Below are 6,234 nucleotides of genomic sequence, written 5' to 3'. Positions count from 1 at the left end.
GAAAGCCTCGTGGGAAAGCCTCGAGGGGAAGCCACAGATCCCTTGATCCACGTGACAGGAAGCGTGACCCTACTGCTGCAGCTCGGGAGGGAAGCGCGCGTGCATGCCCCCTCTCGAGACGAGGCCTGACCCCCCTGGGGAGACTCAGAGGCACCCCAAGATCCATGTCAACATTGGAGAGGAATGCTCAGGTTCCGGCCCGGACTCCACACAAGGTCTTAGGCCCTGGCATGGACGGGAGAGGAATCCCGAAATGGCCCCTAGCAACTTGCATGCGGACTGGCCCTTCCTGAGGCCACCAGAGCGGGTCCCTGAGGTGCCCGTCGTAACTCGAGAAGACCTGCCGCAACTCGAGAATATCCAGGAGGTTCTCCCCTGCAGGCTAGATGAGGCACGTTTCCGCAGAGGCGTCTCGGGGCTAATCACACCTCACCTCTGGAACGTCGAAAGGGTCCTTCACACCCTTGGTGCAACTCAAGAAGTTCCCCGACATCCCCGTCTCCACTCGAGAGGAAGCACGAGGGTCCCGCCCACATCCAGAGGAGCCCCGTTTCCGCCTCGTAGATCGAGGTGAGGGATCCTTTCACTGTTTCGTCGGGAAAGAATTTGGGGCGTTCCCGTCGCAACTCAAGAGGAGTCCCTCTCAACAGGAACGGCGAGAGGAACTCCAGGGTCCTGCCACCTTTCCAAGAGTCCCCCAGATTTCTCAGTCCATTCCAGAGGAACCTCTTTTCCCTTCACCGGCTCGTCTTTCACGCCGAGGATCGACTCACACCAAGGTGGTACTTGGCATAGCCCTGTGGGAAAGCCTCGAGGGAAAGCCACAGGTCCCTTGATCCACGTGACAGGAAGCGTGACCCTACTCCTGCAGCTCGGCAGGAAAGCGCACGTGCATGCCCCCACTTGAGACGAAGCCTGACTCCCCTGGGGAGAGTCAGAGGCACCCCAAGATCCATGTCAACACTGGAGAGGAATCCTCAGGTTCCGGCCCCGACTCCACACAAGGTCTTAGGCCCCGGCATCGACGGGAGAGGAATCCGGAGATGGCCCCTAGCAAATCGCATGGGGACTGGCCCTTCCTGAGGCCAGGAGATCGGGTCCCTGAGGTCCCCGTCGTAACTCGAGAAGACCTGCCGCAACTCGAGAAAATCCAGTAGGTTCTCCCGCCAGGCGAGAGGAGGCCCATTTCCACAGAAGCTTCTCGGGGCTAATCACACCTCCCCTCTGGAACGTCGAAAGGGTCCTTCACACCCCTGGTGCAACTCAAGAAGTTCCCCGACATACCGGTCTCCACTCGAGAGGAAGCACGAGGGTCCCGCCCACATCCAGAGGAGCGCCGTTTCCGCCTCGTAGCTCGAGGTGAGGGATCCTTTCCCTGCTTCGTTGGGAAAGAATTCCCGGCGTTCCCGTCGCATCTCAAGAGGAGGCCCTCTGAACAGGAACGGTGAGAGGAACTCCAGGGTCGTGCCACCATCCCAAGAGTCCCCCAGATGTCTCAGTCCTTTAAAGAGGAATCTCTTATCCTTTCACCGGATCGTCTTTCACACCGAGGATCGACTCACACAAAGGTGGAACGTGGAACAGCCCTGTGGGAAAGCCTCGTGGGAAAGCCTCGAGGGACAGCCTCGAGGGAAAGCCACAGATCCCTTGATCCACGTGACAGGAAGCGTGACACTACTACTGCAACTCGGGAGGAAAGCACACGTGCATGCCCCCACTCGAGACGAGGCCTGACTCCCCTGGGGAGACTCAGAAGCACCCCAAGATCCATGGCAACACTGGAGAGGAATATTCAGGTTCCGGTCCCGACTCCACACAAGGTCTTAGGCCCTGTCATGGACGGGAGAGGAATCCCGAGATGGCCCCTAGCAACTCGCATAGGGACAGGCCTTTCCTGAGGCCACCACAGCGGGTCCCTGAGGTCCCCGTCGTAACTCGAGAAGACCTGCCGCAACTCGAGAAAATCTTGGAGGTCCTCCCCTCCTAGCGAGATGAGGCTCATTTCCGCTGAGGGGTCTCGAGGCTGATCACACCTCACCTCTGGAACTTCGAAAGGGTCCTACACACCCTTGGTGCAAGTCAAGAAGTTCCCTGACATACCCGTCTCCACTCGAGAGGAAAAACGTGGGTGCCGCCCACATCCAGAGGAGCCCCGTTTCCGCTTCGTAGCTCGAGTTGAGGGATACTTTCTCTGCTTCGTCGGGAAAGAGTTCCCGGCGTTCCCGTCGCATCTCAAGAGGAGGCCCTCTCAACAGGATCGGCGAGAGGAACTCCAGGGTGGTGCCACCATTCCAAGAGTCCCCCAGATGTGTCAGTCCATTCCAGAGGAACCTCTTTTCCCTTCACCGGCTCGCCTTTCACGCCGAGGATCGACTCACTCCAAGGTGGCACGTGGGACAGCCCTGTGGGAAAGCCTCTTGGGAAAGCCTTCAGTGAAAGGCTCGAGGGAAAGCCACATATCCCTTGATCCACGTGACAGGAAGCGTGACAATAGTGCTGCAGCTCGGGAGGAAAGCGCACGTGCATGCCCCCACTCGAGACGAGGCCTGACTCCCCTGGGGAGACTGAGAAGCACCCCAAGATCCATGGCAACACTGGAGAGGAATCCTCAGGTTCAAGCCCCGAACCCACACAAGGTCTTAGGCCCCGGCATGGACGGGAGAGGAATCCCGAGAGGTCCCCTAGCAACTCGCATAAGGACTGGCCTTTCATGAGGCCACCAGAGCGGGTCCCTGAGGTCCCCGTCGTAACTCGAGAAGACCTGCCGCAACTCGAGAAAATCCAGAAGGTTCTCCCCTCCAGGCGAGATGAGGCCCATTTCCGCTGAGGCGTCTCGAGGCTGATCACACCTCACCTCTGGAACTTCGAAAGGGTCCTTCACACCCTTGGTGCAAATCAAGAAGTTCCCCCACATACCCGTCTCCACTCGAGAGGAAACACGAGGGTGCCGCCCACATCCAGAGGAGCCCCGTTTCCGCCTCGTAGCTCGAGATGAGGGATCCTTTCCCTGCTTCGTCGGGAAAGAGTTCCCGGCATTCCCGTGGCATCTCAAGAGGTGGCCCTCTCAACAGGAACAGCAAGAGGAACTCAAGGGTCGTGCCACCATTCCAAGAGTCCCCCAGATGTCTCAGTCCATTCCAGAGGAACCTCTTTTCCCTTCACCGGTTCGTCTTTCACGCCGAGGATCGACTCACACCAAGGTGGCACGTGGCACAGCCCTGTGGGAAAGCCTCGTGGGAAAGCCTTGAGGGAAAGCCACAGATCCCTTGATCCACGTGATAGGAAGCATGACACTACTGCTGCAGCTCGGGAGCAAATCGCACGTGCATGCCCCCACTCGAGACGAGGCCTGACTCCCCTGGGGAGACTCAGAAACACCCCAAGATCCATGCCAACACTGGAGAGGAATCCTCAGGTTCCGGCCCCGACTCCACACAAGGTCTTAGGCCCCGGCATTGATGGGAGAGGAATCCCGAGAGGTCCCCTAGCAACTCGCATGGGGACTGGCCTTTCCTGAGGCCACCAGAGCGGGTCCCTGAGGTCCCAGTCGTAACTCGAGAAGACCTGCCGCAACTCGAGAAAATACAGGAATTTCTCCCCTCCAGGCGAGATGAAGCCCATTTCCGCTGAGGCCTCTCGAGGCTGATCACACCTCACCTCTGGAACTTCGAAAGGGTCCTTCACACCCTTGGTGCAAATCAAGAAGTTTCCCGACATACCCGTCTCCACTCGAGAGGAAACACGTGGGTCCCGCCCACATCCAGAGGAGCCCCTTTTCCGCCTCGTAGCTCGAGATGAGGGATCCTTTCCCTGCTTCGTCGGGAAAGAATTCCCGGCCTTCCCGTCGCATCTCAAGAGGAGGCCCTCTCAACAGGATCGGCCAGAGGAACTCCAGGGTGGTGCCACCATTCCAAGAGTCCCCCAGATGTCTCAGTCCATTCCAGAGGAACCTCTTTTCCCTTCACCGGCTCGCCTTTCACGCCGAGGATCGACTCACTCCAAGGTGGCACGTGGCACAGCCCTGTGGGAAAGCCTCGTGGGAAAGCATCGAAGAAAGCCACAGATCCCTTGATCCACGTGACAGGAAGCGAGACCCTACTGCTTCAGGTCGGGAGGAATGCGCACGTGCATGCCCCCACTCGAGACGAGGCCTGACTCCCCTGGGGAGATTCAGAAGCCCCCAATGTTTCATGGCAACACTGGAGAGAAACCCTCAGGTTCCGGCCCCGACAACACACAAGGTCTTAGGACCCGGCATGGACGGGAGAGGAATCCCGAGAGGGCCCCTAGCAACTCGCATGTGGACTGGCCTTTCATGAGGACACCAGAGCGGGTCCCTGAGGTCCCCGACGTAACTCGAGACGACCTGCCGCAACTCGAGAAAATCCAGGAGGTTCTCCCCTCCAGGCGAGATGAGGCCCATTTCCACTGAGGCGTCTCCAGGCTGATCACACCTCACCTCTGGAATTTCGAAAGGGTCCTTCACACCCTTGGTGCAAATCAAGAAGTTCCCCGACATACCCGTCTCCACGTGAGAGGAAACACGAGGGTCCCTCCCACATCCAGAGGAGCCCCGTTTCCGCCTCGTAGCTCGAAATGAGGGATCCTTTCCCTGCTTCGTCGGGAAAGAGTTCCCGGCGTTCTCGTCGCATCTCAAGAGGAGGCCCTCTCAACAGGAACGGCTAGAGGAACTCCAGGGTCGTGCCACCATTCCAAGAGTCCCCCAGATGTCTCAGTCCATTCCAGAGGAACCTCTTTTCCCTTCACCGGTTCGTCTTTCACGCCGAGGATCGACTCACACCAAGGTGGCACGTGGCACAGCCCTGTGGGAAAGCCTCGTGGGAAAGCCTTGAGGGAAAGCCACAGATCCCTTGATCCACGTGATAGGAAGCATGACACTACTGCTGCAGCTCGGGAGCAAATCGCACGTGCATGCCCCCACTCGAGACGAGGCCTGACTCCCCTGGGGAGACTCAGAAACACCCCAAGATCCATGCCAACACTGGAGAGGAATCCTCAGTTTCCTGCCCCGACTCCACACAAGGTCTTAGGCCCCGGCATGGATGGGAGAGGAATCCCGAAAGGGCCCCTAGCAACTCGCATGGGGACTGGCCCTTCCCGAGGACACAAGAGCGGATCCCTGAGGTCCCCGTCGTAACTCGAGAAGACCTGCCGCAACTCGAGAAAATCCAGGAGGTTCTCCCCTCCAGGCGAGAGGAGGTTCATTTCCGCAGAGGCTTCTCGGGGCTAATCACACTTCACCTCTGGAACGTCGAAAGGGTCTTGACACCCTTGGTGCAACTCAAGAAGTTCCCCGACATACCGGTCTCCACTCGAGAGGAAACACGAGGGTCCCACCCACATCCAGAGGAGCCCCGTTTCCGCCTCGTAGCTCGAGGTGAGGGATCCTTTCCCTGCATCGTCGTGAAAGAATTCCGGTCGTTCCCGTTGCATCTCAAGAGGAGGCCCTCTCAACAGGAACAGCGAGAGGGACTCCAGGGTCGTGCCACCATTCCAAGAGTCCCCCAGATGTCTCTGTCCATTACAGAGGAACCTCTTTTGCCTTCACCGGCTCGTCTTTCACGCGGAGGATCGACTGACACCAAGGTGGCACTTGGCACAGCCCTGTGGGAAAGCCTCGTGGGAAAGCCTCGAGGGGAAGCCACAGATCCCTTGATCCACGTGACAGGAAGCGTGACCCTACTGCTGCAGCTCGGGAGGGAAGCGCGCGTGCATGCCCCCTCTCGAGACGAGGCCTGACCCCCCTGGGGAGACTCAGAGGCACCCCAAGATCCATGTCAACATTGGAGAGGAATGCTCAGGTTCCGGCCCGGACTCCACACAAGGTCTTAGGCCCTGGCATGGACGGGAGAGGAATCCCGAAATGGCCCCTAGCAACTTCCATGCGGACTGGCCCTTCCTGAGGCCACCAGAGCGGGTCCCTGAGGTGCCCGTCGTAACTCGAGAAGACCTGCCGCAACTCGAGAATATCCAGGAGGTTCTCCCCTGCAGGCTAGATGAGGCACATTTCCGCAGAGGCGTCTCGGGGCTAATCACACCTCACCTCTGGAACGTCGAAAGGGTCCTTCACACCCTTGGTGCAACTCAAGAAGTTCCCCGACATCCCCGTCTCCACTCGAGAGGAAACACGAGGGTCCCGCCCACATCCAGAGGAGCCCCGTTTCCGCCTCGTAGATCGAGGTGAGGGATCCTTTCACTGTTTCGTCGGGAAAG

Source organism: Budorcas taxicolor, chromosome 18, assembly GCF_023091745.1.
Source record: "Budorcas taxicolor isolate Tak-1 chromosome 18, Takin1.1, whole genome shotgun sequence".
NCBI lineage: Eukaryota > Metazoa > Chordata > Mammalia > Artiodactyla > Bovidae > Budorcas > Budorcas taxicolor.
This window is presented reverse-complemented; position numbering follows the sequence as displayed.